This window comes from Camelus ferus, chromosome 21 (genome assembly GCF_009834535.1).
Source record: "Camelus ferus isolate YT-003-E chromosome 21, BCGSAC_Cfer_1.0, whole genome shotgun sequence".
Taxonomy (NCBI): Eukaryota; Metazoa; Chordata; class Mammalia; order Artiodactyla; family Camelidae; genus Camelus; species Camelus ferus.
Window position 1 is genome coordinate 28,186,972 of NC_045716.1, and position 14,436 is coordinate 28,201,407.

Below are 14,436 nucleotides of genomic sequence, written 5' to 3' on the forward strand. Positions count from 1 at the left end.
ACGTATACAGCCAAGTCCTGCCCCCTTCTTGCCTCTCCCCACTAACACCCTGCAGCCACAGGGTCAGAGATCCCCGACCAAGGACCAGCAGGACCCTCTAATTCCCCCCAGACCTCTGGTTCCTGGTGGACCCTCCCTCTTCCACGGAAAGTCTGAGGCCAGACAGAAGTGGGTGTTTCTCTCCCAGGCTTCGGCGTGAGCTGAGTGCTGCTTTTCTGCTGCGGAGACGTGTGTGCAGATTCTCCCCTAGATGCTCTGCCGTCTCTGGCACTGATGCAAAACTTGTCACCTTGGACCAGCTTTTCTTAGAGGTAGCGAGTCCCCCATCGCTGGGTTAAGCGAAGACTAAAACAGCTCTGGAGAGAGTGGGAGGGTGTCACAGGATTCAAGTCCAGAACAGAGGCTGAGCTGCATCACGGTGTTCCAGCCTTGGCACCGCTGGTGTTCTGGGCTGGATGACTGTGGGGCCACCCTGTGCTCTGCTGGAGGTTTCGCAGCATCCCTGGTCTCTGTCCACTAGATGCCAGTAGCTCCCCCACCCAACCAAAATGATAGCCCAAGATGCCTCCAGTCCCCAGTCCCCAGTCCCCAGGGGGAACTCGCCCCCAGCTGAGAACTCCTGGACTACAGGAAGTTGAAGGTCCCTTCTGTCTGGAAATTCCATGATTTATCCTGGGAGCAGGCCATCCGCCCCCCCCCCCCCTTCACAGAGCCGCATCCTTTCCTTTGCTATGGAAGCTGGGAATCATCTTGTCTCTTCCCTTTCTCCTTGCCCCCCTCATTCATGCCTTCTTCCAACCAACAGACCCCTGTGCCGAGCCGCGGGACACTGCCACACAGCCCGGGGTTCCTGCTCTGGCAGGCGGGAGCAGCGCAGCCTGGCCTCCGAAGAGGCTTGCGTGAGAGGCGCGGCAGCTCTTACAACGGGGGCGGGGCGGGGGGGGGTGACAGCCTGCGGGGCGGCGGCAGCAAGGGACAGCGGCCAGGCCGAGCTGCGCGGGCAGGCGGCCTCGTGGCGGGGGCACATCTGATCTGAAATGGAAGGAAGGATGTCCGCGGGGACAGGCGGAGGGGCGGGCGGCGCTTGCAGGAGCAGAGGCGGGGCGGGGCTGGTCTCCCCTTGCAGAGGAGACTTGTCTGCGGGTGGTTCTTGCCCTGGAGGCACAAGCCCCCTGAAGAGTTTTAAGCAAGGGGTGAGTGACACCTACTGGGAGTGAAAAGGGGACGGGATGGGGGGGGGGCACTGAAAGACCGGCGCGGGCAGTACAGCAGTCCAGGAACCAGATGGTGAGGGCTGGACCCCGAGGTGATGGCCACAGCAGGGGCTGGGGAAGGGGAAGACAGGTAAACGAGCTCTGTTCTAAGAAGTGAAAAGCCAGGGGTGGGGCCGGGTCTCGCTGGGGCAGGAGCCTGACCTCTTGGGGGTGGGGCCAGACCTCCTGGGCGGGGCCAGGCCTGGGGGTGGGGCCAGACCTTGGGCTGGGGAAGGCACAGGTAAAAGGCACCCTCCTTGACAAGGGCCTGCCTCTGTGTCTCCATCACAGTCTTAACCAACTGGCCAGATAGCACCTTTAGAGAGCACTGCCAAAGCATGTGTCTGGAAAGATTGAAAATGGCCTAGTGTCCTTCAGCGGGAGGCTGGTGACCTTGCCCCAAGTCACTGCACGTGGTGAAGGGTGCATACACTGCCCCTGTGACACCACACCCCTTCTTGGGAGAGCCTGTGCTCTCCTGCAGAGGACACGCACAGAACAGTGTGCTCCCTGTGCCATTTGGTGGAAAGGAACAACCTGTGATCGCAGGTGCTTGCGTGTGCGTCTGGTGCTTCTGGGGAGACCTTGAGAACCTGGTCCTCTGCTTGCCTCGCGGAGGCTGGGGACGGGGACAGGGCCTAAAAGGAGACTCTTCACTTTGCTCTCACTTTATCCCTGAGCCCATTGGGAACTTCACATGGCTGCAGGGAACAAACCAGACTCAGACAATAGGGCATGTTTCATCCTGGGACCTGGAGGCATCCAGATACAGGCATCCTGGCTGGGGCAGCAGCTCCCCGCTGGCCACAGTGACCTCGCCCAGCTCCTGTCCTCATGGCCACAAGACGAGGTCAGTCCTGGCCTCCAGGTGGGAAGGAGGGCAGACGCCAACTGAACGCAAAGGGCTTTTCCAGAAACCCCTCCCCGACGCCCACACGCGGCTGGCAGGGCTGGGTCCCCCGGCTGCAGGGAGGGCTGCGACACAGGGCTTTCAGCTGGGACCTGTGTGCTCTGGTCACAACTGCAGCTCTGGTAGGAAAGAAGGGACGCATGGAGGCAGGGCTGGCACCCTGAGTGCCTCTTAAATTGTGTGCTGGGAACTGCTGTCACCTGTCCAGAACAAGCAGGCCTCTGTAACACTGCTGGAGGGCTGCACAGCTTCGGCCCCGGCACGGAGACCCCAGGGGAGCAGGATGCAGGCACAGTGTGGAGGAAGGAGGCTTAAGGCAGGATGGGTTCCTCCCTTCCTGCCAGCAGAGGATGGGGACATGCCAGGTGACAGGTGAGATGGCAGATGGTGGCTGAGGGGAGTGACAGTCTGCGAGGTAATGAGGTAGCTCATTATCAGGCAATTTTTGTCGGTGGCCGAGAGCCCAGCGGCAGCCCGACTCACTCGGCCTAGGGAGTGGAGATCCGGGCCTGCACTGCCTGTTCAGAGAAGGCACAGCCTGAGCTGCTCGCAAAGGGTCCTTTGTTGCCCTCTCCGTCACAAGCCAGGGTTCCCAAAGCTGCCACCTGGAGATAGCTATGCTTCAAATGCAGACCTTGGGTTCTTCCACCCGCAGAGGAGGATTCAGCGGTCAGAGGGGCCCAGTAACCTGCCTTTTCAGACTCAGTTACAGAGCCATTCCCAGATGCAGATTGTGGGTACCTCCTATGGGCTTGGCACGGTCCCCTTTATCTACGTTAGGTTCCATTTAATTCTCACACGAGCAGTCACCACCCATGAGGTGTCAGTAGCCCCTTTCAGGGACAAGGGAACAGAAGCTTAGGACGTGAAGTCCCTGGTCAAGGTTACCCAGCTGTCCGGGAGGAGCCTCTGTCCTGGCAGACAGCCTGGCTCTCTGACCAAGCCTCACACCTGCGTTGTCTGGTGTAGGCTCACGGCGTTCTTGAAGGTCTAACGTTGCTATTCCCCTTAACGGATGGGCAGACTGAGACTTCAGAGGCTGTGTCACCACTCTGAGTCCCGGGCCTGCCAGACGGTGGGGGCCTGTATTTGTCAGAGTAGCAGAACCAATAGTGTGTGTGTGTGTGTGTGTGTGTGTGTGTGTGTGTTTGTGTGTGGAGAGAGAGACAGACTGATTTTAAGGAATTGGCTCTCACAATTATGAAGCCTGGCAATCCAGGATCTGCAGGGTTGGCTGGCATGGGCGGGAGACCCAGGGGAAACCCGACACTGCAGTTCCAGTGTGAAGGTCGTCTGCTGACAGAATTTCCTCTTGTTTGCAGAAGATCAGTCTTTTGTTCAGACCTTCAGCTGATTAGATATGGCCCACCCTCATTATGGAGGACAATCTGCTCTACTCAGTCCACCAATATAAGCCTTAATCTCATCCAAAAACATCCAGAATAATGTTTGACCAAATGTCTGGGCCCAGCCAAGTTGGCACAAAAAGTCAACCATCACAGTGCCTGATGTTTATGAAATGAATAAATGAACTCTCTTGGGGCCAGGCAAGGCTGAATTCTGTTAGGGCAGATTCTTTGTTAATGGACATCAGCCTGGACATGGGAAGGCAGACTGTAGCCCAGGCCAGCTGCTGCCTTGGTGCCACTTCCTGCCGTGACCTTGGCCCTGGGCTCCTATTTGCTCCCTTACTGGAAGGAGATAAGTCTCGACTAGAGCCTGCTTAGCACCTGCCTGCAGTTCCCCACAAACAGACATGTCTTCTCTTCCAACCAGGATGGTGATGGCCTCCCTGGGGGCAGCTGACAGCTTTGCCCACGATCGGAGGCATCCTGCTTCTGAGCATTTATCCCCCGTCCCGGGAGATCGTGGATCCCTGGCCTTGAGGCTGCCCTGGCTCCCCTCTCGTGTTGTGTAACCTGCCCCCCCATCCAGGGAGTCAGTTCCAGATGTTCACCGTGCCGTCGACGTGCTGTGATGGGGGAGTTCAGGGCCTACCTCCTGTCGATAGGTGGTGTCAAGCAGGGGGCTCTGGAGTCCCCCTTCCTAGGTTCCAGTCTCACGTGGAGCTGCGTGACTGACTCAGCCTCCGTTCCCTTGGCTGTGACATGGCAGAAACACATGGCCCTACTTCCAGGGTTAACGTGAGAATCAGCTAGGGTGATTGGTGAAGTGTCTGACGGGGCTGGTGTGGAGGAAGAGGTCCATGAGCTGGTCCTGTCACTGTCATCGCCACTTAAGCTGTGTCCCTTATAGAGACCTCATACAGGTCTGAAAGTGCAGTGACATCTTGTAGGAAAGGGCTCAGCCTAGATCTTGGCACACAGTGGGTACTCAAAATAAAAATGTACACTTGGGTGTAATTTACAGGGGCCACGTTTACTAGAGGTTCCAGCTCTGTTTATGTTAGGCCAGCCCCTCGATACCTCCATCTGTAAATACAAAATTTACCACTGAGCTGCTTTAAGGTGTACGATTCAGTGGCATTTAGTACATTCTCAGAGTTGTCACGCCCATTCACCTCTATCTAATTCCAGAACATTTTCATCACCCCTGAAAGAAACCCTGTTCCTGTTAGCAGGCGCTCCTGCCTCCCCTCCCCTCAGCCCTTGGCAGCCCTGAGTCTGCTTTCTGTCTGACTTACCTACTCTGGACTGTCCCTACCAATGGAATCAGATAATCTGTGATCGTCTGTGTCTAGCTTTCTTCGTTCAGCATGTTTCAAGGTTCGTCCGTGTTGTAGCGTGTCAGTACTTTATGCCTTTTTATGGCTGAATAATAGTCCATTGTAGGGACATGAAGTGTTCATCTACTCATGAGTTGATGGACATTTGGGTTGTCCCTTTTCTTCCTTTTTTTTAAATTGACGTATAGTCAGTTGCAATGTGTCTGTTTCTGGTGTACAGCATAATGTCCCAGTCATGCATGTACATACACATTTTCATTTTCATATTCTTTTCCATTAAAGGTTACTAAGAGATATTGAATTTAGTTCCCTGTGCTGCACAGAAGAAAATTTTTTGTGTATCTATTTTTATATATAGTGGTTAACATCTGCACTCTCAGTCTCCCAAATTTATCTCTTCCCACCTCCTTTCCCCTTGTTCCCTTTCATTAACTTTTTTTTTTAATAGGTGTACTGGAGATTGAACCCAGAACCTCATTCATGCTAAGCATGTGCTCCACCACTTGAGCTATACCCTCCCCACAAACATAGTTTTATTAGTAGGCTTTTAAAATGGAAGGATAATTGACTTACACTCTTACATGCGTCAGGTGTGCAATGGAATGATTTGACATGTGGATACATTATGATGTGCTCACCATGATCAGTTGAGTTGTCATCTGTTACCTTACAAAGTTACTACAGTATGATCACAACACCAGCATTCCCTGTGCTCTACCTTACACCCCGTGACTTACTTATTTTACAGTTGGAAGTTTGTACCTCTTAATCCCCTTTGTCTATTTCATACCTCCCCCCACCCCCTCTCCGCTGCCATCACTAGTTTGTTCTCTGTATCTATGAGTCTGTTTCTGTTTTATTTTGTTTGCTCATTTGCTTTGTTGTTTGGATTCCACATATAAATGAAATTGTACAGTGTTTGTCTTTTTCTCTGATGTATCTCACTTAGCATAATAACAGAGGGTATGTTGTCACAAGTGGCAAGGTTTCATTCTTTTTTATGGCTGAGTAATATTCCATGGGATACGTATATCATGTCTTCTTTATCCACTTATCCATCAATGGGACACTTAGGTTGTTTCCCTATCTTGGCTATTGTAAATAATGCAGCAGTGAACACGGGGGTGCAGATATCTTTGCCGTTAGTGCTTTCATTTTCTTTGGATAAATACCCAGCGGTGGAATTGCTGTTTCCTGTGGTAGTTCTGGTTTTAACTTTGGGGGAACCTCTGCTTTGGGGAAAACCCCAACTTCCCTGCCCACCAGCATGCACGAGGCTCCCTTTCCTGCACGCCCTCGCCCGCACTTGCTGTCGGTTGTCTTTTTGATGACAGCCGTGCCGGCGGCTGTGAGGTGACATCTCATGGTGCTTTTGCCCGTGTTCCCTGTAACTGATGGTGGTGCGCATCTTCTCACATGCCTGTTGTGCCTGTCTTCTTTGGGAAAAGGGTTATTTAGGTCCTCTGCCTGGTTTTACCTGCATTGTTTGTTTCTTTGATACTGAGTTCTATGAGTTCTTTACATATTGTGGACTTGATATATTATCAGACTCAAATGGATTAAAGACTTAAATGTGAGACCCAAACCCACAAAACTCCTAGAAGGAAACTGGCAGGAAGCTCTTTGACAGTGGTCTTAGCAACATTTTTTTGAATCTGTGTCCTCGGGCAAGGGCCCAGTGAGGAGACCCCAGGGTGCCACTTCTGGGCTGCTTGTCCCCTTCTCGCCTGAGCTGTGCCTCCTGCTCTAAGGAGGGCTGGGAAGTTGGGTAGAAACTGCTCAGGGAAACATCAGGGGCTTGGATTCTGCCCCTGACTCCCGGGTGGCCTCAGGCGAGTCCTTGCCCATCCTGAGTCTCAGCTTGTCCCTCGACGGGCACGGGGTCAACCTAGTGATACTCGGGGCTCCCCCAGAGTCCTCGGGAAGGGGACAGCTGCACAGGGGCTTCTGGGCGACTAGCCTCCGAGCCCACAGTGCGCTCTCCTGGACGCTGTGTGGAATGGGTTTATATTTCCGAGCCAAGGAATACCTGGTTCACGGAGACCCGCCACCCTGGCAAGGGAGGTGCCGGGCATCTGCAGAGACCTTGGGCCTCCCAGTGGCAAGAGGGGAGAAGGGACAGCTAGTGGGGACCCAGAGTTTCCAGCCGACCAGCCTGGAGTTTGCTTGGACCAGGAGGCTCCCTGCTCTCGTTGCTCGGCTTTTGGCTCAGCAGCCTGCACTGTGGGTGTGTAACGAGCAGGTGCCAAGTGGGTGGTCCATTCATCAACTTATTCAGCCAGTGAGACATACTGTGGCCTTGTTCAGAAACGGTGGCTGCAAAGCAGTGCCGTCACCGGGGAGGCCGTGTCGCTGGGGCAGCAGGCCAGCTCTGGGCTCGCGGGGGGTTGAAGCGTCAAGTCAGGGTGAGCTGAGCGGACAGCAGGGCCTCTGCTCTGGCCTCCCTCTTCCCTGACAGCAGGACAGTAATTCAGCACCAACCTGCACTCGCTCAGGGCGAGCTCACAGCCAAAGTCGTTCACTCGCCAGGCCTGGACGAGGTCGTTTGTTTCTGGAGTGATGAGCTGCTTTGCGAACCGCAGGGGACCGACCACCAGCCACTGGTGAGCGACCCCTTCAACCCTAGGGCAGGATCACTGAAAACAAGCAGCGGTGGTGGGCACATTGAGTGGCCCCTGCAGGAGGAAGGGGGACGAGGCAGGGCGAGGGGACAGCCTGGAAGCCCAGGTCCAGATCATTTGTCCAGGGTGGGAGCCGGAATGGGGGCCGTGCTGGGCCAGGAGCAACACGCGTCTTCTCAGTGCCACAGGAATGGTTCAGACGGTTCACGATTTAGAGGACGTGCGCTCTGAGAACTCTCCTCGTGGTGTTTTCCTACCTGACCCACGGTACCTGCGCGCGTCCCCGCCGTGGTCTCTGCCCTCTGCCCTCCTCTGCCTCCCATCCGTGATATGAACCACCACACCCAGGCCTGGGAGGGCTGCCCAGGTCCCCTGGCTACTGGATTCCAGAGCTCTGCCCTCCTGCCAGCCCTGGGCAGGGCCCCGTTCCTGGTTCCCACCTGCCTCCCCTCCCAGAAGGAGGACGGTGAGAAGCCAGGTCCACCCGCTTCTCTGCAGCTCCCTGGGGGTCCCTAGTCTGGGTCACCGCTGTGGTCACTACCCACTACTGCCGTGAGGCTGCACCGCCCCTGGGAAAGGCCAAGCAGGGGCCACTGGGTGGGCGGCATCCTAGGCAGCTCCCCTGAGCCCTCGGGGACTGCCTGACCTGCTGGGTGCCACCTCCCTCAAAGGCCGACTTGAAAGTTTCTGGAAGAAGCTCATTTGTCACAGTGAGGGTGCCACCCGCACTTGGAGGGCGCCAGGCAGGGACCCCGGACGCAGCACCACCTGAGCAGTGCCCTACATTCTACCTGGTTTTAGGACATCCTGGGAAACAGTCCCACAGGTGAAAACCTGTTTGTAACCGTGTGCGCTTATGACCAAACTTCACACACAGGCGGGACGCATGATTTTGCACCATTGCCACGAGGCAAACGTTGTGCAAGTGGAGGGGACACCATGTTGGGTTCAGAACTTTGCCAAGAGGTTTTCGCCATTTTGGAAAGCCAGGTGACTGGTCGGTGGGTCCCACGCTCACACCTGGATCAGGTGTCACGTGTCACTGTCACACTCACATGAGCCTGTGCGCCATGGCAAGCAGCTGAGGTCTAGGGAGGCTGGGCTGAGTGAGGGCACGTTGAGAAACGTTATTCTGTGTTATTCCTTCTGGATGTGCTGCGTTTTACAGCTGGGGCATTCTGTGGGGTCGAGGACACGGCGCAGGCTCTGTGCTCCATTTCGGGATGGCAGTCGGGGTGTACAGTGATTGCTAGTGAAGGACGGTGGTCTGTTGGACTGGCTGCCATTGGCTGAGTGGACCCACCCTAGTGGTTGTTCCAAGGCTTTCTTTTTTCTAGCCCTGCTTAAAAAAAACCTTTATTGAGATATAATTGATAGATGAAAACCTGCACATGTTTAATGCAAACAATTTGATGAGTCAGGACAGCTGCAAACACCTGTGAAATCGTCACTACAGTCAATTAACAGAAGTACCCATCCCCTCCAAAAGGCTCCCCATGCCCCTTTGTTGTCGCTTTTTGGTTTTGGGGTTTTCGGTGGGAAGAACACGTAACATGAAATCTACCCTCTTAGCAGATGCTGAAGTGCCCAGCACGGAACTGCTGGCCGTAGGCTCCGTGTCACTCAGCAGGTCTCCGGAATGCATCGACTGGCGCTTTTTCTTTTTTTTTTTTTTTTTAAGTTTAACATTTTACTGTGGACCATTTTAAACTCCACAAAAGTAGAGAGGATACCATAATAACCCTCCATGGAGCCATCACCCAATATCAGTATTTTGCCATTTTGCCAATCTTGTTTCAATCACCTGCCACTCCTTTTTTTTTAACCAAAATATTTTAAAGCAAATTCCAGACTGTTTCGTCATTCCACACATTAAGGATTTTTAGTCTGACTGATAAAGACATTAAGAAGTGCCCACTGTACCCTTAGGCCCCAGCCACGGTTCCTGTCTGCTTCCTCGCCTGGTACTCGGTGCAGTTCCCTCCTGCCCCCAGATGGCCCCAGTTCATCAGGTACCCTCCTCCCCAGGGTCCTCTCCTCCGCGGGTTTCCTTGGATGCTGGCAGGTCTCCCAGCTGCCACGCCCCCTGCTTTAGGGACAACGGCACCAGCTAAGCGCTCGCACAGTCTGCTTGGTCTCATGCCCTCCGCAGAGGCAGGGATTACTTCCATGTCCCTTGCACCCTAGGCTCTGAGGAGCTCGTAACTTGCCCAGAGTGTCACCGCTAGTTAATCTCCAAGGCAGGAGTCATACCTGAGGACCATCCGGGGCTCAGGCTCTTGGCCTTTTTTCCCTGGTGGTTGAGGCAGCTGAATCAAGGTGGACACTTGTGTTTCTCTGAGTTTAGGTGACCTGGATCAGGGTTGGCAAACTACAGCCTTTGGGCCAAATCCAGCTGCTGCCCGTTACTGTAAATGAAGGTTTATTGGGACAAAGCCGTGCTGTTCATTTGCTTATTACTTCTGGCTGATTCTACCACCACAGAGCCTGGTGCTTGTAACAGACACTGTGCACCTGCAAAACCAAAAGTATCTACTTCCTGGCCCTTTACAGGAAAAGTTGGCCAAATCCAGAGTTACATGTGTGACAGGACAAAGAAAGAAAGAGGAAAAGGAGCCTCCCCCTGCTCCCCTGCCCCCCAGACCAAAATTACTTAATGACTTCTTCTTGAACTGACTGAAAAGGCATCCCTGATGGACAGGTGTTAGATTCGAGGTGAGAGTGTGGCTGGCACGTGAGTGTCCTTCGTACGTTTCACTCTATTTTTGTGTGTGTTTGAGAAGCTCCAAAGTAAAAAGTAAACAATAATAAGAATAAATCAGTTTAAAAATAAAGTCACATAATAACTGTGTCTTTACAGGTTAGTCTCAATGATTTTATTTTGAACAACTAAATTTAGGGAGGACACCTTGTTCTGAAACAACCTCAAATGAGGCTAGATATGGGTCCTTATAGGGGGACTGGAGGGAAGAAATGAAAAATAACACAAAAATTATCATAAATTTAGCAAGAAAAATTAACATAGATTTAGCAAATCGATGAAAAAAAAATCTGTATATTAGGCAAGGGAAAAATGTGTGCAAGGAAATATCCCCAAATGTTAATAGTGGTGACCTCTGGGGAATAGAAAGAGCAAATCTTTAGTAAAGATTGTGTTGAACCCTGTGTATAGAAAACTCTGAAAATTCCACACGAAAACTACTAGAGCTGATAAACAAGTTCAGCAAGGTAGCAGGACACAAGGTAAACATACAGAAATCTGTTGCATTTCTTTACACCGACAATGAATATCAGAAAAGGAAAGTAAAAAAAAAAATCCCTTTTAAAAATCACATCAAAAAAACCCCAAAATACTTAGGAATAAACCTGACCAACGAGGTGAAAGACTAATACAGAGAACTATAAAACACTGATGAAGGAAATTAAAGATGACTTAAGGAAATGGAAAGATATCCCATGCTCTTGGATTGGAAGAATCAATATTGTTAAAATGGCCACACTGCACAAAGCAATCTACATATTTAATGTGATCCCTATCAAATTACCAAGAACGTTTTTCACAGAACTAGAACAAATAATCCTAAAATTTATATGGAATTACGAAAGACCCTGAATTGACAAAACAATATTGAAGAAAGACGGAAGCTGGAGGCATAACCTTCTCAGATTTCGGACAATACTACAAAGCTATAGTAATCAAAACAGCGTGGTATTGGCACAAAAACCAACATATGGATCAATGGAACACAATAGAGAGCCCAGAAATAAACCCACAGACCTGTAGTCAATTAATCTTTGACAAAGGAGGCAAGAATATGTAAGGGAGAAAGGACAGTCTCTTCAGCAAGTGGTGTCAGGAAAGCTGACCTGCATGTAAATCGATGAAGTTAGAACCCTCCCTCACGCCATACAGAAAAATAAACTCAAAATGGCTTAAAGACTTAAACATAAGACAAGATACCATAAACCTCCTAGAAGAAAACATAGGCAAAACATTTTCTTAGCAATGTTCACTTAGGCAATCTACTGAGGCAACAGAATTAAAGCAAAAATGAATAAGTGGGACTGAATTAAACTTACACAGTGAAGGAAACTGTAAACAAAATGAAAAGACAGCCTATGGAATGGGAGAAAATATTTGCAGACAGTGCAACTGATGAGGACTTAACTTCCACAATATACAAACAGCTCATACAGCTCAGTAACAAAACAAACAACTCAATCCAAAAATGGGCAGAAGACCTAAACAAGCAATTCTCCAATGAAGACATACAAATGGCCAAGAGGCACATGCAAAGATGCTCAATATCACTAATTAACAGAGAGATGCAAATCAAAACTACCATGAGGTATCCCTGGATACCAGTCAGAATGGCCATCATTAAAAAGTCCACGAACGATAAATGCTGGAGAGGGTGTGAAGAAAAGGGAGCCCTCCTACACTGCTGGTGGGAACATAGTTTAGTGCAGCTGTTATTGAAAACAAACTAAAAAAAAAACTAAAAATAGAGCTACCCTATGATCCAGCAATACCACTTCTGGGCATATATCCAGAGGGAACTCTAATTTGAAAAGATACAGGCACCCCAATGTTCACAGCAGCACTATTTACAATAGCCAAGACGTAGAAGCAACCTACATGTCCATCAACAGATGACTGGATAAAGAAGTTGTGGTATATTTATACAATGGAATACTACTCAGCCATAAAAACAATAAAATAATGCCTTTGCAGCAACGTGGATGGACCTGGAGATCGTCATACTAAGTGAAGTAAGCCAGAAAGAGAAAGAAAAATACCATATGATACCATTTATATGTGGGACCTAAAAAAATGACACAAATGAAGTAATTTACAAAACAGAAACAGACTCACAGATAGAAAACAAACATGGTTAATGGGGAAGGAGTCAGGGAGACGGATAAATTAGGAGTCTGGGATTTGCAAATACAAACTACTGTATACAAAATACAAGGTCCTGCTGTATAGTACAGGGAACTATGCTCAATATCTTGTAAAAACCTATAATGAAAAGAATAGACAGAGATGTATAACTGAATCACTATGCTGTACCCAGAAACTAGCACAAGATTGTATATCAACTATATTTCAATAAAAAAAAAAAAAGACTGTGTGGAATCTACACGTGGAAAATGCACGGACCATACATGCACAGCTCCATGCCTTTTCACAGGTACAAATATGGTGCGGAGTCCAAGCAGCAGACACCCCCCTCCCTTGCAGCCCAGCCCCTTCTCTGGGGAGGCCGCAATCATGGCTTCTGAAGTGCAGGTGAGTCAGGGCACCTTAGAGGGTCTAGCTTCTTGCCTGTGAGCCTCGTCCTTGTGCACAGACCAGGTTGCTTCATTTCCTCACCGTGTGGTGGAATTGGGATGTTTTAAACTCTTATTTATGCTTACTTCTGTTTTCTCATTTTTTGACAGCAAATATGTATTCCACAATGAAACATATATTTTTTTTAAAAAAAATCCAAGGGGAAAAAGAGAAGAAGCAGGGAGAATTCAAGGAATTTCAAGGAGAATTCAAATACCAACCACAAAAACAGCACAGTCGTGGGGCTTCTGGTTCAGGAACAGCTTCAAAACATATCATTTCTGGCCAAGGCCAGCCTGTCTGTCGGCCAAGTGGGGGGAGTGCAGGCAGCTGTCACCACAGGCGACGTCCTCCTCCGGTCCCATGATCCGCCCGAAGCAGGCGGAGGAAGCCAAAAGCCGGGTGGAGGCAGCCAGCTCCCCTGCTCCCTCGGGGCACTGCTCCCAGCCTTTGGTCTCTAGCCTTTTTCTCTCCCAACAAAGCTTGCAGTAGGTGGGAAGAAGGAAGCCACCCTCAGAAGAACGGACGGGCAGCAGGAGGTGACCTGGGGAGTGGACGAAGCCCAGCCTGCTGTGGGCAGAGGCTGGCCTGCTGCTGGCCGTTGGAGGCAGGACACAAGCTTGTGCAGAGTGTTGGCGATGGTCCTCCCCTCCGTGCCCCCCAGGCTCCAGGTGGGTCTGGGCCCACACCTGTGACTTAAGGCCTCGGGGGAGTCACCCCCAAGTAGGCACTACTCCACCATGTGGCTCAGAGGGGAAAGAGGTTCCAGAGCATGTCTTAGAGGCTCAGAGTGTGGATTCTGGAGTCAGGCTGTTTGGCTTTGCATCCTGGCCCCACCGTCTACTAGCTGTGTGGCTTTAGGAAAACCACATTGCCTCTCTGAGCCTCAGTTCCCTCATCCACAAAATGGGGATAATGGTAGTACCTACTTACCAGGTTGTTGAAGTTTGAATGAGCTCTTAGGACGGACAGCATTGAACCCATAAGTGTTCAGTAACCATTATTAGGTGTGCACACACACATACACACATGTATTCCACACAACGAGTATTATTCAGCTGTTGAAAAAGGAAAAAAGGCAATGAGAGAAAATATTTGCAAATCATGTATCTGATGAGTGGTTAATACCGAAAGTAATAAAGAACTCATACAGCTCAGTATAGGAAAAGCCTAATTAAACAGTAGGCAGAGTATCTGAATAGACATTTTCCCAGAGATGACGTACAGCTGGCCCACAGGTGCGTGAAAGGATGCTCAGTGCCACTCACCGTCAGGGAAATGAAATCAAAACCACAGTGAGGTACCACCTCACACCTGTCAGAGTGGCTGTTATCAAAAGACTAGAAAGAAAAGTGTTGGTGAGAATGTGGGGAAAAGGGAGCCCTTGAAGACGCTCGGTGGGAATATAAGTTGGTGTAGTCATTATGGAGAACAGTATGGAGGAGCTGGAAAAAACTAAAAATAGAACTGCCGTATGATCCAGCAATTCCACTTCTGGATATTTATCCGAAGAAAATGAGAACACTAACTCAAAAAGATCTACGCACCCCGTATTCACTCGGTGTTATTCACAGTAGCCAAGCTATGCGTCCATCAACAGATGAGTGGATAAAGAAGATGTGTATACAAAC